The following is a 22100-nucleotide window of genomic DNA, read 5'->3' on the forward strand; positions in this document are numbered from 1 at the left end:
GTCGACATGACCTGTGCCAGCCTTTTCCTCTCCAAATGCCTTTGTTTGGATTGTGTGCTGCCTGTAGGATCATCGCTTCCCTTCATCTCCTTTTCTTCTGATTGCCAGGCAGATCCCAGAAACTTCTCCTCATGTGCTGTTCCTGGCCTTCCCAAGCAGCCTGCCTGAATAAATATCCATTGAACAACTGGAGAATGCATTCAGATTCTTTTTATTTTGATTTATGTTCTATCTTCCTACCTGTGCATCTCCCAGAGTAATTGCCAGTTTTCACCTCCTACAGAGAGATATAATAGAGCTGAAGAATGAGGAAAATGTGCTCTGTTTCTCCCTCTCTCTCCCTTTTGTAAGGGAGCCTTTATATTCTCACGCTCATAATTTGCAAACTGAAGATCAGCGCCTGGTTCCCGGCTGGCCTTGCTGGAAGGAGCTGTTTGGATGCTCCCTGTGTCCCCTGTCCCTGTGCCAGCACGGGGACACCTGGGCACGCAGCTGCCTCCCCTGTGTGACAAATGAACAGGGAGCTGGGAGCCAGTGTGCTCCCCATCCCAGAGATCGTGTCCCCTGTCCCAGAGCTCCTGCCCCAGAGCTCCTGTCCCCTGCCCCAGAGCTCCTGTCCCCTATCCCAGAGCTCCTGTCCCCTGTCCCAGTGCTGTTCCAGAGCTGGTGTCCCTTGTCCGAGAGCTGTCCCAGTGCTCCTGCTCCTTGTCTCAGAGCTAGTGTCCCTTGTCCTAGAGCTCCTGTCCCCTATCCCAGAGCTGGTGTCCCTTGTCCTAGAGCTCCTGTCCCTTGTCCCAGAGCTGTCCCAAAGCTCCTATCCCCTATCCCAGAGCTGCCCCAGAGGTGGTGTCCCCTATCCCAGCGCTCCTGTCCCCTATCCCAGAACTCCTTTCCCCTGTCACAGGGCTGTCTCAGAGCTCCTGTCCCCTATCCCAGAGCTGGTGTCCCCTATCCCAGAGCTGGTGTCCCCTATCCCAGAACTCCTTTCCCCTGTCACAGGGCTGTCTCAGAACTCCCGTCCCCTATCCCAGAGCTGTCCCAGCGTTCCTGTCCCCTGTCCCAGAGCTGCTGTCCCCTGTCCCAGAGGGTGTTGCCATGCTGTGGCAGCCCTCAGCTCTCCCTGTCCCCGTGCTGTGTCCCCAGGATGGGTGGCAGGGTGTCACTGGCAGGGGTGCAGGGTGATGGCTGCTGTGTGGAGCCCCTCAGGGTGCTGGGGAGGGGCTGTGGGAGATCTGAGAGGCTCCTGAAGCGCTGCTGTGGCTGCTCTGCAGGGACCTTTGCTTAATCCCAGCAATAATAATGTCAATAATGTCACGGGGTGCAGCAGGAGCTCTCCATCAATTAGAGCAGTCATGCTTCTAACGAGGCACAGCTAATCACACGTGGTTAACCCCCAGGTGACACAGCCCAGCGAGCTGCGTGACCTGCAGGTCCCAGACACGATCCTGTTGTATTTTGTAAGCAAAAAAATGCAATATTAATAGAGACTTCCAGTTGAGTGGCCCTGTCTTCTGCACTCGGGTTCCTCCCTGGATTTAACAAACTGCACAAGGACAGCACATGGGTCTGCAATGTCTGCGTTGGAGGGGACCTTAAAGCCACTCCAGTGCCACCCCTGCCATGGGCAGGGACACCTCCCACTGTCCCAGGGTGCCCCAAGCCCTCATCATCCTCTGATGCCTCAGGTTTCAGCTTTTCTATTTTCACATTCTGTGCTGCTTTAGTGTGCGGGTCTGAGCTTCACATCAGGGCATGGTGAGCTCTGTGCACAGAGCAGGGACACAAAACAATTCCTGCTCCAGCTGGGCACCAAGGACAAATGATCCAAATCTCAGCCCAGGAGCACAAACCCCGTGGGCTGGAGAGAGAAAAACAAGCAGGGTGGGACTGCAGGGGCTAAAGCTGGAATGGGACAATGAACTGCAAGATGCAAATGGAGCAGAACTGATCCCAGGGACAGAGCCCGTGCCCGGCCGTGCATTTTGGGGCCATTTTGGTTCATCTTGGGTTCATTTTGGGGCCATTTTGGTTCATCTTGGGTGCAGCCCTGGCTGGGCTCTGGTGCTGCCCAAGGTGGATCCATGGAGGAGATGTTTTGAATAAATCCCTGCTTTATTCTGGAGCTCTGCCCAGCCTCTGCTCTAGGGCAGCCTGCACCTCAAGGAAATGAAACCTTTTCTTGTGATCCTTCCTTTCCCTCTTGGAGCAGATCTGAAGCTCCAGGTGAGCTCCTGTGCTGCTCACTGGGGGGGTTCCTCAGCTCCCTCCTTCCTGTGGTGATGAACGTGGGCTGGGGACTCTCACTGCTGTGTCTGTGACCCCTCTCTGCTGGGTTAGGTCAAAGTTTAGACTTTGAATTTAATTTCAGTTCAGTTCTCTGCAGCATCAAAACCCAGCCTGACTTGTGCACCTTTGATGACCCATCCAGCTCAGGATATTCTGTAAAGATCCCCCAAGCTTTGGCTGGGAGGAGTGTGGTGGTAAAGCACAGGGAATACCAGGGAAAAACACATAAATGGCACATAAATGACATAAATACACAGGGGAAAACATTCACACGCCAGAAAATATTTTTAAAGCTATTGGATCATTTGGTTTGGATTTATAAATTACTGACAAAAAAAAAAAGAAAAAAAAAGTAATACGGTTATAAGTTTGAAATAACAACTTTTCTCCTGCCAAAATGGCACATTATGTGAGCTCACGATAATCCTGCATCATTGTGGCTCCCAGCAGGAAAAAATACTCATAAAATTACCATTCTGCTTGAAATTCTGAACACCCTGAAAATCCTCAGGATCTCATGTAGGGAAGCATCAGTGCTGCATGAGAGAGAGATTCCTCAAGGTTGCCCAGTCTTTGAGCACTTTCCATTGGATCTATTCGTGTGTCATTATGGGGTGTGAAAACCTCAGAAACAATTAAGACCTCAGTTCCTAATAACCCTTCTGGCACCATTTATACCTTTATCGAGGAAATAATAAAAAATTAGCCATTTAGGCTACCAAATTGGCCTCTTTTTTGCACGGTGCAGTTGTAGTTTTAATCAGCACACGTCTTTACAACCCTAGGAGGAATTCATTATTTCTGTAGGCACAGCATGGTGTCCTTTCTCCTTCCACTTACACTACATTTCTTGCCATTTGCAGGATAAAGTTTGAAAACTTTAATTATAAAGTGAAAAAAAAAAAAAAGTCATAAAGCAGAAAGCAAAAAAAGAAAAAAAAACCTCAAGTCTTGCAGATTTATGTTATAAATTCTTGAGGTTGGCCATGATATTCTGAGGGATTATATGAAAGGACAGGTTGCTGCTCTCTTCCTGCATTGCAGTGCCCCATAACTGCCTAATTTGGCATTAATTAATCTGCAGGAGTTTGGCTTTTAGGTTCAGGTTAATTTAAGCTGAAAAAAAGAGTGATTTATACATATATTAAACACACAAAAAAAAGGAAGGGATTTTGCCAAATCCTATGCTTATTATATTTTCCATTCTTTTTCTCTAATTTTCCCTGAAAATAATCAGCGGTGACAGCAGGGCTAAAACCAAGTGCTAAAACCAAGCCTTGGGTCAGGATCAGTGACCACAAAGCCGAGTCTAGGAACTGCTCCACATCATCATCCCAAACCAGACCAAGAGCCCCAGAATGAGTAACAAAACCCATCCTCAGTTCGAGAAGGAATAAACATTATTACAAGGTCAGCGCTGCTAAATTGCTGTCCTTGCTGCATTATCAGAGAGTAATGAGAAACACCTTCAGCCTCCAAGAGGAGTCAATAGAAAATCAGCAAGCAGCCACTGCAGACATCCTTTGGTTCCAGGGCAGCCAGGGATGAGCTCTGGGTTAACACAAACCCCCCTGGGCATGCACAACCTCGGAGGAAAGAACAAACACATCCCAGCAGCCAGCCAAGCCACCCACTGCTGGTATGGTATGGATGGATGGGAGATTTGCCTTCTGCATGTTGGCAAAATAATGAAAAAAATCCTGGGATTTGGGAGGTGTAAAATTGCCAACAATTTCTGTTTACAGCTGAGTTTGTACCCGGCACCAGTCCCTGTAAATGGGGCGGCAGACGCATTCCCTCTGAGGAGAGGGAATCAGGAGCACCAGAGGACAGGAGGATGAGGAAATTCCCCTCTCCAGAGCTAATCACAACTCTGGGTCCTATTGCCAGCAGCAGGGAGAGCTGCTGGGATGGGAATTAGGGGATAATTGTGTTGGGATTCACAGCAAAGTGATGCTGACTCAGGACACTGTCACCTCCTGCCCGCCTCTGTCACCTGTTGGAAATTCAGGCAACGCCGACCAGGGGAGAGAATGATGCAGCTGACTCCATGTTCTCAGAAGGCTAATTTGTTATTTAATTAAACTAATTATCTTAAAGAATACTATACTATACTATAGAACACAGAAAAGATACTGAATGCTAAAGAGATAATAATGAAAATTTGTGACTCCTTCCAGAGTCCCGACACAGCTTGGCCCTGATTTCAAACGAGAGGACACAGTCTCCAGCTCCATCAGGGAAGGTATAGGCTGGATGTTAGGAAAAAAAGTTTCACTGAAAGAATAATAAAGCACTGGAATGATCTTCTCAGGGAGGTGGTAGAATCACCATCTCTGGATGTGTTCAATAAAAGCCTGGCCATGGCACTGGGTGCTGTGGTTTACTTGAGGTGTTGGGGCACAGGTTGGACTCCATGATCTCAGAGGTCTCTTCCAACCTCATCGTTCTGTGATTCTGTGGTTCTGTAATTGGCCAAAGAGTGAAAACAACTCAAACCAGAATGCAATGAAACAATCACCTGTGGGTAAACGATCTCCAAACACAGGAGCACAACACAATTCCCAGGAGAAGCAAATGAGATCAGAATTGTTTTCCTTTTCTCTGAGGCCTCTCAGCTTCCCATGAGAGAAACCCTGGGTGAAGAAGTCATGTTCAGGGAACGTGAATGCCTCAGTCACCCAGAGCCACCTGTAACACATCCTTTTACCTATTGATGGAGGAAAACTCGGGGATTAGCTCTCGGCCAACAGAGCAGTCCAAGTGTAATCGCTCTAATTTGCAATTGTAAAGCTCCCGTTATCAATTAATTTACGTTGTACAAAGAACTATCTGATTATCTTTGTGGCGCTGTATTTACACTGGGGTTTGATTGAGTAATTAGCACGTAATTGCAGAGGGTTATTTATAGCCAAGAAAGGGGTACATTTATGTGCAGTTAAAATAATTGCAGTCTTTTGAGAGCGGATCTTTTGACTTTTCCTCCTTTTGGATGCGTCTAACAAACACATTTTGTCTGGCCCGAATTGCTGTCTGGGCAAAGCTGGGGCTGCTTGGGCTGGGTTTGCTTAACTTTCCTTTTCCATTTTAAAACATTTCCTCTGCCTCCCAGCCGTACCCTTCTTTAAAAAGGGGATTTGTCTCAGGGCTGGGTGTGTGGAGGATAAATCCTGGTGAGCCGGTGACCTCCGTGCCTGGCATGGATGGATGCTCCCAAAATGTGACCCTGTTAGAGTAATTCCTGCTCAGGGTATGCTTTATGAATGCCATCAAGGGCAATGGGGGCTTTCATGTCCCGTGCTAGTGATGATGTTTTTATTCCCCTTGCTGCCATCCCCAGCCCTCCATCACCCTCTTAGGCTCCACTTCTCAGCCACAGCCGCTGGACCTGGTAAAGAAATTTGGTGTTTTCTGTGCTAGCATTGCAGAGGAGCTCTGGTTTCCAGCTGAGGGGTTCTGTCCTCACTGGGAAGGGCTGGGATGGAGATGATGCCTCAGGATTTCAGCTTTTCTATTTTCCATATATTCATAACCCTGCAGTTCTTTAGTGTGTAACTCCAAACTCCACACTCAGTGGGAGCTGCTGCTTCCCCATCTGGGGCAGACACAACAATTCCTCTGCAGGCCTGGCAATCAAGGACACCTCACTGCCTCAGGACCCAGAGATGGGAACAAAAGGGACTTGGGGGAGCAAACTTGGGCTCAATGACTTCATTACCTGAAGCTGGAATTGGCAGATTCACCCCCAAAATGCGAATGGACCAAACTTACAAAAGTGTGAAACCCTGACCCATCATCCATTTTGGGCGTAGCTCCTGGGGGGCTTTGTGTGCCCTAAATGTACCTGAAGCCCTTCAATAAATAAACTGCTTTTTTTTTTTTTTCCCTTTAATTCTGTCTGGCCTCTGTTTTTAGGTAGCCCCAGAGAAGGCATCAGAGAAGGGAGATGCCCCAGGCTGCTGCTTGCTCAAGGCCACTTCAGTGGCATTTGGGGCTCTCTGATGTGAAGATCTGGGAGGATATTTGGGATTTTGAGTAGCACCAAGGAGCTCTCCTGGGACAGTCCCTGTCTCCTGGGCTCTGGCTTAGGAAGGGCTTTGATTTGTTTCAGCTGAGACCCCTGAGTTTAAGAGGATTTCCCCTCTGCTCTAACAAGAGATTTTCCCTGCTGGTTGCTGCATTGTGTGCCCCCAGGCACGGCACTGCCAGGTTTGTGCAGATCTGTGATGCCATGGGCTCATCCTTTGTGCAGATCTGTGATGCCATGGGCTCATCCTTTGTGCAGATCTGTGATGCCATGGGCTCATCCTTTGTGCAGATCTGTGATGCCATGGGCTCATCGTTGGTGCAGATCTGTGATGCCATGGGCTCATCCTTTGTGCAGATCTGTGATGCCATGGGCTCATCCTTTGTGCAGATCTGTGATGCCATGGGCTCATCGTTGGTGCAGATCTGTGATGCCATGGGCTCATCCTTTGTGCAGATCTGTGATGCCATGGGCTCATTGTTGGTGCAGATCTGTGATGCCATGGGCTCATCTCCTTGGAGCTGAGGGAGCAGCTCTGGGAGCTCTCCTGTCCCACCAGGCCACCAGTGGGGATCAAAGCCACATTTCCACTCATTTCCCTCCTGGGGGAGCATTTCCCTGTGCCAGCCCCCCCCGGCAGGTGCTGTGGGGTGCTGATGGTGCAGTGGGCAGGGCTGGCACCCACCTGGGCAGGGGAGGAGCTGCAGGAGCTCCTTAAAGCAGGTGCTGGTGGAAAGCCCCAAACTCTGCTGGGCTGAGCCCTGGGGTGGAGCAGAAAGAATCCCAGGACCTGTCCCAACCTTGGTGAGTCATGGGGAGCTCTCAGGAGGTGCTGGGGGGCTCTAGGGAGTTGAGGAAGGTGGTGGAGTGAGAGTTTTGCTTGAAGGGAGCATTTTTCTGAGGATTGGGGCTGGGTAATTGTTCAGAGGGTCAGGCTCTGTGTTTATTTGTGCCTCTGGTGAGCTCTTTATTTTCCTTATCCTGATTTTCCTTATCCTGATGCCGCCTGTGCTTTGCCTCCCTTGGTAAAACTGATGTTATTATTTAGATAATGCTTTGGTTTCTTGAAGGTGAGGCTGCTGTGGAACATCTTTGTGTGCTGCTGCCCCCAGAAAGGTGTCTCTGATATCTACTGATTTATTTGTGGTTGGAAATAAAAAGGATTATTTGGTATTGAGAACCATCTTGGAGCTGGGTCTGGCTAAGTGGGAACTGCTTTAGGATTTATTTGCAAACCATGAACAGCCCATGGTGGTCAGCTGAGCTTTAAAGCTGGTCAGAACCTTGGAGGACGTTTTAGTGAACTCCTGATCAAGCTGCAGAAGCACAATGAGGAGTTCTCCATGGCTGGGCTCTAGAAGCTGTACATAAAGAAGATTTACCCTATGCCATGCAGTTTTAGTGTTTTTCACTGGAGCTTGTGCTTTGTGTGTTGTTCCTGTATCTCCCTTCTGTGGCATTTACTGGTTAATTCCTTCCATTCTATTCCATATATTTATGTATTTATATTTTTATGTTTATGTACATTTTATTAAACCTTTGAAAAGAACACTGAAAAGCAAAAGGAGCAGTTTATCTTTCTTAAATAGCAACTTCTTTTAGACACTGGGGCCATTTCCAGTGACTTGGTCCATTGCTCAGAGCTCTGGGGATGAGGAGCCAGGAGCTTTTCCCAAAGGAATTCCCTCACTCTCCTACTTGGAGATGGCCCAGCCTAAACCACGAGCTGCTCTTCCTTTGGGGATTGAGCAACATCCTTAACTTGGCACAGAAGTGATCAAATTCCAGTTACCAGTGCTTTTACACAGATGTGCAGATAGTCTGTGGGGGAAAACGTGGGGTTTGCCCATCAGAACGGGCACAAAATGGTCACAAATCGGAGTTGTTGGCTCTGGCTCCAAGCAGAGCCCGAGTGTGGCTGAAGCCTGGGCAGCCTCACCCGGGCAGGGCTGGCCCAGGCTGAGCTTCCTGGCTGCTGGGGACTCTGTGACCTGGAGAACAGCCTCGAGTCAAGCAGCTGCTGCTGAATAATTCAGCACATTGATAGAACTGATGCCTTTGGAGACGGGGATGCTGCCTTTAACCCTTTCAGGAGGGGCAGGGATCTGCTGGGGCCTGGCGGGAGCCCTGCTGGTCCAGGCACCTCTGAGCAGGAGCTTCGAGTAGAACTGAAAGAGATAAAATTCCCATCAGTGCTAAATTTAACGTATTTTTTAGTAGAACTGGCTAAAAGACCCCAAAACCCTAGGGGAAAAAAAAAAAGGGGTTTGCTTGCCAAATCCTCCAACTTTCTAGTGTTGAAAAGGAAAAACAAAAACCAACTTTTCAGGAAAAGCAAAAACACTTGTAAAAATCAAAACTTTTATAAATCTTCGCTATCTTGATGGCATTTGTAGAAATATATTGAGCTGCCCTGTTTTTTTGTTTTTTTTTCCTCTTGAACACTTTTTAGCCAGCTCGGTTACAGTAATGGAGACTTCAGACCTAAAGCCAGCCTGATTTATTTAGATGTAACAAAACTGTTGGATGACTTTCTGCTTTACCTCTAAGTTTGAATTGACCCCAGGCTTTAGTTAAATGTGTTACTGAAAACATAAAAGGCAGAAATGGAGGGAAAAAAACCCTTCAGTTTTTGCAAGCTTCCAGTGTCTGAGTGTTTGTCTTGATGGAGCTGGATGTCTCAGCTTGTTTCATGTGGAATAATATATATTTATATAATTATATATATATAGTTATATTATATCTATATTATTTTATATTATATTTTATGTAATATTATTTTATATTATATATTTTATTATTATACTATATATAATATTATAATAATATATAATAATATTTAATATAATAATATATAATAATATTATTTATATAATTATATATTTATATATTTATCAAGACACACACAACACATTTATACTTGTGAAATGTAAAAATGGATTTCTAATGTAAAAAATAGATTTCTACCATCTCACAGAGCCCTCATTGCTTTATGAAACAACTTATTTGCTTAAAAGCATTCTTGGATAACGTTATACTTTCTGCAGAGCCCTTGAACAGCAAAATTCCTATTTTTTTTTTTTTTTTTTGGTAAGAAATAAATTGCAACTTTGTGCTAAAAGAGAAGTAGCTGTGAAGTTTGGTTGTCTTAATTTGGAATTGATTTTTTTTATTAACTGTTTTCCTTTATTTTGAGCTCCCTGGTGTTTTGCCAGTATTGCCAGCTCTGTAAGGGGATTTCCCTGGGTATCAGTGGGGTCAGGATGGGGCTCTGGGACCCCTGATCCATGGCATGGGTTGGACTGAGCTGATCCTGAAGGTCCTGCCCAGCCCATTTTGTGTTCCTGTGCTCAGGTTTCTCCTTCTGCCCACACAATTGCCTTGCCTGAGCCTTTGATCCTCATTTTTGGATCTCGGTTGCCGAGTTCCTATTCTGACCCTCATGAGCAGGATTTTGGCTGCTCTTGAGGGTTTTTTTTTTTTGTGGTACTCAAACAAGTCTGTGTGTGATTCCCAGCCCTGCTCCTTGCCTGTGATCGCAGGGAAGCTGCTGGGAGCCTTGGCAGAGTCTGGCACCCTTATTGTGCTCTTGCTGCTGCAATTGTGGAGTTTCAGCACTGGGCACCAAAGCAGCAAGGCAGGAGTGCCAGCACTGGGAGCAGAGCAGAGCTGAGCAGCAAAAAACCCCAAAACCCCGAGCTTCTCAAATGGCTTTAAATGGTGTTGGTATTAAAACTGTCTGAGAAGGTGGAACTGGGTAATCCTGAGGAGGTGGAAGGGACCATGAGGAGCATCCAGCCCAACTCCTGGACCTGCAGAACCCCAGGAATGTCCCAGGCTGATCCCTCTGCAGCAGCTTTAGCCCCAGGGGAGGTGCAAACACACCTGGGCCCCTTCAGAGCCCAAATTGTCTCTGTCCCCATGGCCAAACCCAGGGGGAAATGGTTGATCTGGTCTCTCTGCAGCTGTGGAACACAATTAAGGGAAAAAAGGTGTAATTTATACATATATTAGAAAAAAAAAAAAAAGGATTTTGGCAAATCCTGTGGTTATTACATTTCCCTTTCTTTTTCTCTTAATTTTCCCTGATAATAATCCTGCTTATTCATGATGCTGCTGCAATAATTGAACTCCTGGAGGGAGAGGAGGGGGAAAATGCTCCCCATCTAAATGACTGCTGGAGACCTGGTGTGTTTGGACAGATGTCAGGGCTGGGAGCTGCTCTGGGAAGGGCTCAGCATCACTGGGTGCAGGCTGGTGCCTTGCTGTGCCTCTCAGTGGGGACAGATCACATCCCAACCCTGATTTTCCTTATTTTTTTTCCCTTTCCCCACTCATAACCTATGGACTCTGAGGGAATAAATGGAGAAAACAGCCCCTGGTTCTTTTGCAGGAGTGGGAATTGAAGGGAGGGAACTTCCTGCAGGACAAAAAGTCCTCGTGGTATTTCAGTGTTCCTGTGATATTTCAGGAGGACAATATGAGAAATTAGGAGAAGTCTGAAGGGAGCAATTGAAGCTCCTCTGATTTTACACTTTATAACATTTAATGCTCTAAATATTAACTGTAAATTAATATTAACTGTATGTTGGTAGTGGGTGGTAAATACACGTGGCCTTCACTAAAATCTCTTGGCTTTAGTGAGTGTTTTGAAAGTATTTTAGACTCATTGTTCAGGATTTGTCTACTTTTTTGTAGGATTATGTAAATTGTGCATTAAATAGATGGTGCCAAACGAAATAAATTGATTTTTTTGTCTTGATGTGCTGCTTACACTTGTCCCACATGGGGGACAGTCCCATCTTCCACCTTTATGGTTTATTTCAGATGGGTTGGTGGAAAGAACAGAGGAAAAAAATCTTATTTTCTGGATTTGTTTCTCCTTGTGGGGCTTGAACTCACCTTTAGTTGCTGTCTGTTGCTCCTAAATAATGAGATTTTTGGATGTATCAATGACTTCATTTATAAACCATAATTCAGAAGGAACTTACCTTAGAAAAGGTTGTATTTTATTGCTATTTTTTTCAATATTTTGGGGTGTTTTATGGATCCTCTGGAAGCATTATTTGTCTGAGACACAATTTCCTAGTATGGATTGCTGATTAGGGATGGAATTGCTGTGCCCAAGAAATCCTGGATGCTTTTTGCAGGGAAGGGAGGTTTATTGTACCCCAGTCACTATTGACATTCTCCTGCTTTGGGGAAGGTTTTTGGGAGGCTTTTGCTGATGCCATGTCAATTTTATTACTCTTACTTGCTTTCCTTTGTGCTCACTGCTTCCAGCAGCTGAATAAGGGGAAAATATTGATATTTTTGGTAGTTCATGTATGATTTTCCTGCTCTCAAAATCCTGGATTTTATCACCATTTCCAGCTGGCTCTTGATACCAAAGCAGCTTTTTTCCAGGTTTCTTTAGTGGCATCCAAGAATTGCTAAATAATTGTCTTAAAAATTGGAAATGCAGCAGTTCTGTTTGGTTGCAATTCAGAATATGTTAAAAGAAGAATTTTTCTCAAGTTGGAGTGGAGTTTTTCTTGGCTCCCCACTGCCTTTCCAGTGGGACATTTCCTCTCCTGGCTGTGTCCAGGGCTCTTGGTGAGACCCCAAGAGCAGGAGCTCATGTGGCTCTGCTGGTTTTCAGAGCATTAATAAATAGGAATACATCAGTGAAAATTCAGTTCCACCCCTTTGTTCCCTGAGATGATGAGTTAAAAAAAAAGAAAGTTAAATAAAGGAAAATGCTGCTTGTGTTGAGGCACTGTGGGGTGAGCAGGCCCACCTGGCCCCGTGCCCCCCACCCCAAGCACCCCCAGGTTATGCTGAGAACCTGCAAATCTTTGGGACTTTCTCCCCAGCATTTCAAGCTTTGATTTGCATTTTTTGGTGTTTTCATTGTCACACCTCTGTGTGGTGGGGTTCACAGGGGTCCCAGGATGAAGGAAGGGACGAGGATCTGACTCCGCGTTTCAGAAGGCTGATTTATTATTTTATGATATATATTATATTAAAACTATACTAAAAGAATAGAAGAAAGGATTTCATCAGAAGGCTTGAACAGAAAGGAAGGAATGGGATGATAACAAAAGCTCCTGACTCTCAGAGAGTCTGAGCCAGCTGGGCTGTGATTGGCCATTAATTAGAAACAACCACATGAGCCCAATCCCAGATGCACCTGTTGCATCCCACAGCAGCAGATAACCATTGGGTACATTTTGTTCCTGAGGCCTCTCAGCTTCTCAGGAGAAAAGATCCTAAGGAAAAGATTTTTCATAAAAGATGTCTGTGACACCTCTGCTCATCCAGCTTTGATCCATGCTGGTGGAACAGAGCAACATAAACTTAAATCTCTTACATCTCTTACTCACCCTGTTGCTCTTTCCACATAAAAGAATGGGGGTGAGCACCTGGAAATGTCATTTTTGTGGCTGATGTGGCCACATGAAACCCCAAACCCCTCTGTAGCCTCCCCTGTGCCTCTGCACTGCCTGACCTACTTGTGCAATTTCTCAGCAATTCTTCAAAGGCAGCAGCTTGGAAGGCAGGAGACCTTGTTTTTCTGGAGAACATGGTGCTGAGGGAGGGTGTGGGCGATCTGAAATGTCTTGGGGTTTGCAAGGACAAGGAACAAATTAAGAAGGAGCAAAACAAACAATTTAATGGTGATGGAGCTGTAGCTCCGGCGAGGAGAGGCTGTGGGCGTGCATCCATTTCATCTCCCTGCACAAGATGATTCCTCACCACAGAAGGTCAGAAAAACCTCACTGCTGAGTGCTGGGAGATGCTTCTGCTCCAGGTTGGAAATGCTGGATTAGCAGGAAATATTCAAGGCCTTTGTTTGCAGCAATCAGGGGGCTGTAGGTGCACACCTTGGGCTAAGCAAGCACTGAGTTGTCACCTCAGATAAAAAACCAATGGCCAGACCTGGGCAATGAACTCTCAGGGCTGCTGATTGTGATGTGTGGTGTAGACATTCATTACTCAGTGCCTGATTTGGTTTTTTATCGGTGACCTTTGCTGCTTGGTGCTTTGTAATTGGTTGCAGGTGATTAGGGAGGTTTCTGATCACTCCCAGTTTTTGCTTCTGGCACTGCAATCCAGCAAGGAAACATTTAATGCAATGGAGGGATGGGAATGAGGAATGAAGGGGAGCTGGTGGTGCCCTGGCAGGTGTAGCTGGTTGAGTTGTGCTGAGCTCTCCTGCTCTGTGCCATCGGCTGAGACAGGCTTTGGCCCTGGAGAAATGCAGAAATCCAGAAGTTTGACAAGATCTCATCAGTTCTTGTCGAGCTGTGGTGGGATTGGCTCGGAGCATGAGCCTGGGGAGCTCACAGAGCCTCAGCTCCTGAGGACAGGGAGTGAAGTTGGGTCTGGTACAGCTTTAGAGCTGCTCCACTGGCATCCCATTAAAATTAGGATTGTGAGCCCACAGTTTGTGGTGATGGTGACTGAAATGTGGTTGTTTCCTTAAGAGGAGCTGGTAAAACCCATCCCCTTCTGCTGCTCGGAGAATGCAATGAAGATGTTTCATGTGGGTAGGGAAAGAGCCACGAGCCCAAACTGTGCCTGTGTCAGAATTGTCCCTTTGTGTCACCAAAGCCTGGCAGCTTCAGCTGCAGTAACCTCTGGGGAGTTGAGGATCTCTTAATCAGCACTTTGGAGAGACAGAGGCATCACTCAGACAAGGAAAACCAATTTAATTTGTGTCATTACTTTGCATTTCAAGCAGGAAGGTGATGAACACATCATCCCCTCCGAGTGCAGCTCCTGGAGTTCTCCTGGGCTTTTTCCTGATCCGTGGGCTCTCCACACGAATCCCTGTGGGAAAACAGCTTTGGGAGAGCATCCTTCAAACAGGAGCTTCTGCTCTGTGCAGTCACTGAAAGTTTTTTTACAGTCAGTAGAAGTTTTTTTTTTTTTTTTGATGGAGCAGAAAATCCCATTTTAAGTAGCAGAGCCAATTTTGAGGGTTATGCACCTTAAAGTTCAATTGAGGAATCAGCTGGTGAATCCCTTTGACCTGCATGGCTGCATATTGATAATAATCTCTCCAAACAATTGTAGTGCCTGTATTTATCAGAGCAATCTCAGTGTTCTGTTCATTTGTGAAGCAAATGACAGCCAACAAATGGAATTTTAAAGCCTGAAAACCCAATATAAATTTCTAACGCTCATCCCTGCTTGATGAGACCAAATAAAGAGTTTGAAATATTTTTTTTTTTGCACTTTTTTTTAGTTAGAATAAATCACATGAGCTCTGTGTTCTGACAGCATTTTGCTTGGGAGTGAAAGCCCTCAGTCCCTGGGAGAGCTGTGCTGGGATTAGGCTGCTGGAGCTTTTCCTTCAGGAGGTGGGTGACACTTGCAGAATGATTTTGGCTGACTCACTAAACAGTGTTTAAATGCACAGGAAATGCTTCTGCACATGGGATTTATATTTCAGCCCCAGAAAACTCTGTCTGCTCCTTTGAGCTCCCATAACCAATGCAGTGCTGAAATGGGTGAGCAGGAGGAAGGGCTGGGGGTGATGCTGATCCAGGTGGTGAAAATGCAGAGTTCACATCCTCTGGCTTTGTGTGGAGCAGCAGCACAGGCAGGATTAGGGCAGAGCTGGCTGGGCATGGGTTTTATCCAAGGAATGTCCTCTTGGAGCAGGAACAGGGGTGGAACAGAGCAGCTTTCCTCCTGAGGGCTGCTGGAAATGAAGACAAGCAAGAGCAGCTTCAGGTGCACTGGATTATTCATTAGCATTTATTAATGAGCCCATAGTCCTCAGAACTGTGGTTCTCATGTTCCTTTAGCCTAACTGAGGAATACTGTGTGGAAGGCTGGAAGTTCATATTAGACAACAGGAGCAGGAAAAGATCTTTACAGTGTGCAGGGGGCTTGAGATAAAGACAAATCTGCAGTCTGAGGGCTCCTGGAGTGTCCAGTTTGAGACTGGAGCGAAGCAGAGATGCAAAATCTCACAGTTTTATTTAATCTTGGCTTAAAACAGGGTTTGGAAGATAGGGCAAGTCTATGGGTTGGCAGGTGATGCAAAAACAGTGCCAGAGGAGGCTGATTCCATAAACCGAAACCACAACAGAGCCAGGGACAGGAAAAAGATAAAAATAATCAGCAAAGGGGTTGTTGTGAGCTTGCAGTGAGCAAGGGAGAATTCTGGGGTGAGGAATCCCAGCCTGGTGCTCAGCCATGTCCCAGTCCTGGGCCAGGCTTGGTTTCCTGCCCCAGGGCAGCCCCATCACCCTTTCCTTCCCTGCAGCCTGGGCTCCAGCTGCTCTCAGGAAGGATTCATTAGGAATGGCAGGATCTGCAAATGATGCTAAAAATCTTCCAGGTGGAAGAAGCCCCTCAGGTTTCTCTGGGAGTGCTGCTTTCAGCCCCCTCTGCACGAGTTTGTGTCAATATAAGCTCAGTGTAATGTATGGATTTCTGCTGGCAGCAGCTGAGAGATCAGCACTTCTCCAGGCTCTCATCAGTGCTCCCTCTTGCCAGCTCCCAAAGAACTGCCTCCACAAAAAAAAAGTGGAATTTTTCTGTGCAAATACACAGTATTACTGTGAAATGAATCCTCTCTATTTTTATTTTCTCTCCTTAAGTCGTTTTTTTTCCCCCCTCTTGAAGGATGTGCTGTTCCTTTACATGAAATGAGGCTTGCACAAAACTGAGTTTCTTCTTAGGTTTTTTTGGAAGTTACAGCTTCAAGAACGACTGCAGTGGTGACTGGGGAGCAGCACTAAAAGAGTGTTGTTGCCTTTTCCTTTGGAGACAACTTCCTCTCCGTGTTCTGAAGGTTTTTTTCAAAGCCTTCTGTTGACAAGGGATGCAGAAAATACTGAACCTGCTAAATTCAGATTTTAGTGTGCTGTCTTCCATAGCGTCACCCGAGGGAGGGAGCGCAGTCTGTGCCCCCCAGTTCCTGTTCCAGGTTGTTTTTCACCTGAGATGAAGGTGTGGGTTTGAATTCCTGGCCAAACCCTCCAGGCTAGGGGAGGTTTCTTTATTATTTAGCAAAATTGCCTGGGGATTGGTGTTTGGGGGGAATACAATTGAAAAGCTGTAGGTTTTCCAGCCTGGAAGTTCAGGTTCAGTGCTGCTGGTGAGGATAATATACAATTAATTTAATCACCATCTCCAACACAGAACTTTAAAGGTGGGAAAAGCCCTCTGAGAGGAGCCCAAACATCAACCCAGCACTGCCAGGTCACCACCTGAGCACCAAATCTGCAGGTTTTGTCAGGAGTATCTGCAATTCCTGCAGGATGAAATCCTGTGCTGAAAACAGAATATTCTGAATGTGCCTCCTCCCTGGTTTGAGTCAACATCTCTCTGCCAAGGCAGGGTGTTTTAAGAAATTGTCCGTGGAAGTGTTCCTGTTGTTGGAACCTGCAGTTTCTGAAGGGTTTGAGTGGTTGTGTGCTGCTGGCTTGAGCTGCTAAGCAGACAGGATCAGAATGCAGAGGTTTTTCCACCAGTCCCCTGCTCCTTCTAGCCCAAAATGATGAAGTGTCCAAAGTGCTGGGTGGGCAGATGGGAGATGAGCTTTGTGCTCCACCCAAGGCGAGCAGCTCCAGCAGGAGAAAGCATCATGAGCTTTGTAGTAACTGCACTGCTGGGGTGTGGGGGAAGAGAAGAACCAAGACTTCATCCAGAGTCTCCCACGTCAGATCCAAAAAAAGCCACCCAAGCTTGGTTCTGCACACAGGCATGACAGGGCTGGAGAAACAAAAGCCCAGAGCGTGGTGAGGTGCAGCTCTGGGGGCTGCTGTGCAGGTGTTCTGTGAGACGCCTCTTGTGCCCTGGCTCTGAGCCCTGCATGCCCACGGGGCTCAGGGGTGTCTGGGAGCCTGGTGGGCTCCAAATCTCGCTGTACTGAGCACACCAGGCTTAGCTAAGGCAAAACTGCAGGGTTTTTTTGGTTTTTTTTTGCTTTGTTTTCAGCAGCCGCGGCTTTGTAGCGTCTAAAAATACCCAGCGACGTTGGTGGTGGAGTGTTGCTTAACTTGTGCAACTTGTTCTCCCAAACTTTGCCTGAGTGAAGTGATAAGTTGAACAGTTAGAGTAAACAGAGTAATATTTTGATTGGTACAAAACCTTTCATTTCTTCTCCACGTCTAATTAGCAAAGCTCTGAATGTCAAATATTTCCCCGCTCTCCCCGGCGCTGTGCTCACTTCGGTGGGCTCCATCTGGCTCTGCCTGCCTCGAGCCTGTTCCTCATGGAAAAGCTTTCCCAGACCCAGGGCTGGAGCTGCACCCCACCTGTTCCCCTGCAGCTCTCCTGAGCTGGGAGGGAGCTCTTCCCTCCAGGAAATCCAATCTTGGGGCTTCAGCTGCTCACAGTGACCCTGAGATGCATTGGAAAGTCTCTTTTCCCAGCCTGGCAGTCGAAGAAGGAGTCAGGGCTCCTCATTTCTGTCTCAAGGTTGTTTATTGTTCCTTATCTATAAAATTCTTTCTCCTGCCCTGGCGAGGTCTGCTCAGCAGGACAGTCAGAGGCACTCTGCCTGCCCTGGGGTGATGTTATCTTTTTATACTAAAAGCTACCTGTACAATATTTACAATTACTTCCCAATACCTATCACCTGTGTTAGACAGTGAGCTTCTACTCTAAACCAATCCAAAAGTGCCACCATCACAGCAGAAGATGGAGGCCAAGAAGAAGAAGGAGAAAGGCTGGAAACGCCCAGATTCCTCCATCTTGCCCCCTGAACCCCCATTCTAAAAACCCCAAAAATCTGGTTTTTCACCCCATGACGAACTAAATATTATTCTACTTATACTTTCGTGGCTTGGTAACTTTTTCCATGGATCATAATCAAAACCACAGGCATCTTGGGCTCTGTGCCAGGGTCTCTGAGCGTCCTGGCAGTCCAGGACAGCCAGGGGGATATCCTGAATTCCGCAATCCAGGTGGAAAATCGAGATACATCGATTGTATGATTGCTGTGCCAGCTGCTGGTCCATGAGAGGAGCTCTCAGGCTGGGAGCTGTCAGGCCAGGTCCTTGCTGGAAGCTGCTGGTGGGTGGGAGTGGTGCATCCATGGAAAATGAAGGCAAAATATCCCCTTAGCCTGCCAGGGATGTAATTCCCCAGTAGTGAATGGGGTGTAGCAGCTTTTTGGATCCATAGAATCCCAGAAAGGTTTGGGTTGGAAGGGATTTTGAATCCCATCCAGTGCCACACCTGCCATGGCAGGGACACCATGGGCTTCAAGCCCCAATGTCCAGCCTGGCCTGGGACACTTCCAGGGATCCAGGGGCAGGCACAGCTGCTCTGGGAATTCCATCCCAGCCCCTCCCCACCCTCACAGGGAGGGATTTCTTCTCAATATCTAATTCTCAGGGACTTCAGGAGCAACCCCATTACAGGAGCAGGGCTCTCCTCTGGCTGTGACTTCCTCATATCAAATTGGAATTTAAGCTACAACCCGGGAAATGGGTGCTTATCTTCAGGCAAAATGTCAGACTTCTTTTTCTGCCTCTCCTATCTGGGATGTGTTGATAGTGCAAAAAAAAATTTCATATTTCCTTATATCATTTTTGCTGCATTTCTGGTGCCCACTGAATTCTAGTTTCATAAACATCATCTCCATTTGCCATATGTTCTCTGTGTGACCCGTACCTAGCTACCAAACATGTGAAGCTTTAGGTTTAAATCATGTGTTGGATAAGTTTCCTGTTTTTTCCTGATTTTTTTTTTTTTCAAATTTTATTAGCATGTGGTTTGGATGATCTAATGGGAAATGGCTCTGCCTCAGCCTCTTTCTGTGGGATTCAGGTTGGTTTGTTGTCAGCTGAGTTATCAGTGGAAGAGTTGCAGCCTTTAGTGAAATCAGAGGTGGAAAAATTTAAGGTTTGAGTCATCCCAGGTGGGAAGGCTGAACCCCAGGGCAGGGGCTGGGGGTTTTGGAGAAGAAACCTCAGGGACTGGGGGTTCAGGGACTGAACCAAGCAGAGGGGAAGGCTCTGAGCAGGTTCCTGCTGTTGTCTCGTGGCACTTTGAAAACAGCAAATAAAACTCGTCCAAGCCAGCCTCTCTGTCTGCAAAACAAATTGACAATAACAAGAATTAATTTGGTGTCTTAAAATATCAGCATAACCAACATTCCATTTGATTTTCTTCTTTCAGGTATTGGAAATTTGACTGAAGGCTGCATATCATGCACTGGAGAAGGTAAGAATTGTTTAATCCTAATTCTGATGTGTTGGTGTCAATTTATCTTTATTCTTAATGTAATTGCATTGAATGTCAGCATCTCCTTTGTGTTGTTTGTGTTTTAAGGAATTTGTCCTGGAGTTTCTCTGTGCCCTGACAGGGGGTTTTGATTTCCCTTTTTACAAGAATATATAAATCTGCATTTAAGTGTGTATGTTGCATTTATGCAATTCTACATTGGAAGGGTTATGGAAAATGTGGAACAATTTGCTTTCAGCTATTATTGTAAATGGGAAATTGTAAATTATATACATTTAACAGGATGTATGGAAGCTGCAGAGTGACTCTTTTTCAAAAGGATATTGATATCTTGTTATCAATAATGTTTCAGGGTTGTTTTTTTTTTTCTGGTTAGGCTCCTATTGTTCTTGTCAAGAGATTTTCAAGATTGGTGTTTAATTAATCATTGAATGATTGACTCTGCAATTGAATTAGTCAAAAAAACCTGTGGTGTTTCTGAAACTCAAATTTTCTTAATGGCCTCTCAGTTTGAATGTCAAAAGGAATCAATCTTGTTAGTGGAGAGGTGAGTTTTGTTCTACAGACCCTGAAATTATCTGGAGGGGTTTTTTCCAACACGCTTTTAAGTCTGAACGATGTTGTTTCCAAAGGAGAACAAGATGTTTTCAGAGCTTACAATTATTTGAAAAATGAATGTTGTCTTCGTTTTGGATGTTATTACTGTATCTGTTCAGAGAGACTGCAGATGGTTTCTGACAAAAATATTTAATTTCTTAATTCTTGGGAGTTTCTCCTTAGTCCTGGGGGGTGTTCACCATGAAAACTGAAGATGGAGATCAAGTAAATACTCTCATTCAGCCTGGCTCTTTTGGAATGTGCTCTCTTGGTGTGAGGTTTTCAGAGACAGCATGATAAATCCTGTGATAGATCACTTTCTAGTCTTTCTAGTGGTCTGAAAGGAAAAGCTTATTTCTTAATATAAAAGATATCTTTGAATAATGGACTCCTCATCCCTTTGGACAGTACTCCTAAATTAGCCTCAGAGCTCCTTCTCAGGTGAAATCTCATTTTCAGGTTCCCCACAGTAAAAAAGAGACGCTGATCCCCATTTCATGTGGGAAGTGTTTTCAATCTGCTGATGAAAAGTACTTCTGAAGAGTTAGGCAACCTTGATTAATTGAGCCTGAATAAGAAGTGCAGGATCAAATCTCAGGATATTATTTTTAGGCTGCAGCCTTGTGTTCTGCATTCCAAATCCTTAAATGCCAGTTTGATAGGAAGTGTGGAGGACTGGAGCAGACAGTTCTGGGCACGCTGGTAATGGTTTGCAAATGCTGACACCAGCCCAGCCAGGAGGATGGAAATTGCTTTCTGTTTACAGAGCCTCTAACTCCTGGGTAAACACTCCTCATTAGTGAGGATGTGACTGGAATTTGGGTTCAATGCCTCCACTCTGGGGATGCCTCAGGATTGCAGCTTTTCTATTTTCCATCTATCTGTAACCCTGCAGTTCTTTAGTGTGTAACTCCAAACTCCACACTCAGTGGGAGCTGCTGCTTCCCCATTTGGGGCAGAGACAACAATTCCTCTGCAGGCCTGGCAATCAAGGACACCTCACTGCCTCAGGGCCCAGAGATGGGAACAGAAGGGAGTTGGGGGAGCAAACTTGGGGTCAATGACTTCATTACCTGAAGCTGGAATTGGCAGATTCACCCCCAAAATGCAAATGGACCAAACTTATAAAAGTGTGAAACCCTGACCCATCATGCATTTTTGGGTGTCTGCCCAAAACTGGGCCCTTCAATAAATAGAACAGCTTCTTATTCCCTTAATTCTGTCTGGCCTCTGTTTCTAGGTAGCCCAAAAGGCATCAGTGGCATTGGGAGTGAAGGGGTATTTGAAATAAAAGCTGAAATGGGGAAGCCCTTGGTGAACGTGAGCCATTAGAAGGTCAGCAGTGCCCTGTGGGGTGTTTGGGTCTGGGAATGGCCCCACAAGGCAGAATTTGGCTCTTGTGTGGGCAGTGGGAACAGCAATGTCACCCAAGCTGCTGAGATACCCCAAAAAGTGAATTTTGTGTGCCCAAAGTCTGCCCCTGCCCCAGTGGCAGCAAGCCTTGGGACCCAGGGCTGTGCCCTCAAGGAACAAGCACCATGTGGTGTTTAGGGAAAAGTGGCCACACACTCTGCTGTACTTGACAAAATGGCACATTTGGGGACTGCAGATTCAGCTTTTATACATATTTCATCTCTGGGGGAGGGCAGGAGTTTCTCTCCCACGCTCCTCAGCAGCACATGAGCCTTGCTGAGTCAGAGCCAGGCCCTGAGGAAGCCAAGTTTGGGGTTTTGCTTCTGGTCTTGAGGCTCAGAACTGCCTGTGCTTGACCAAAGTGGCTCCAGGAGAAGGGATTTGAAAGGAAACATTTCTGCTTTGCAGTGGTATAATTACAAAATTCTACTTGATTACCTGTCAAGCTAATTAAAACAGTGACAGGCCAGCAGTCCTCTTAGAGTTTGTAGCATCTGTGCTTTGTATCCCACAACCAGGCTCAGAGTGTAAATTTAATTAGAATTATTACCAGCAGACAATGCACAGTTGTGCTGGAGAA

At 46.1% G+C, this 22100-nt stretch overlaps 1 protein-coding gene across 3 annotated transcripts in view; it reads left to right on the forward strand.

Moving 5' to 3' along the window:
* Positions 1–22100, forward strand: part of LOC129124881 (contactin-4) — a 274201-nt gene that overhangs the window by 19508 nt on the left and 232593 nt on the right. For all 3 annotated transcript variants that reach the window (XM_077184664.1, XM_077184663.1, XM_077184665.1), the window contains exon 2: positions 19445–19489. The gene's annotated coding sequence lies outside the window, so the exon portion shown is untranslated. The remainder of the gene's footprint in view (positions 1–19444; positions 19490–22100) is intronic.

This window comes from Agelaius phoeniceus, chromosome 11, assembly GCF_051311805.1.
Source record: "Agelaius phoeniceus isolate bAgePho1 chromosome 11, bAgePho1.hap1, whole genome shotgun sequence".
Lineage (NCBI taxonomy): Eukaryota > Metazoa > Chordata > Aves > Passeriformes > Icteridae > Agelaius > Agelaius phoeniceus.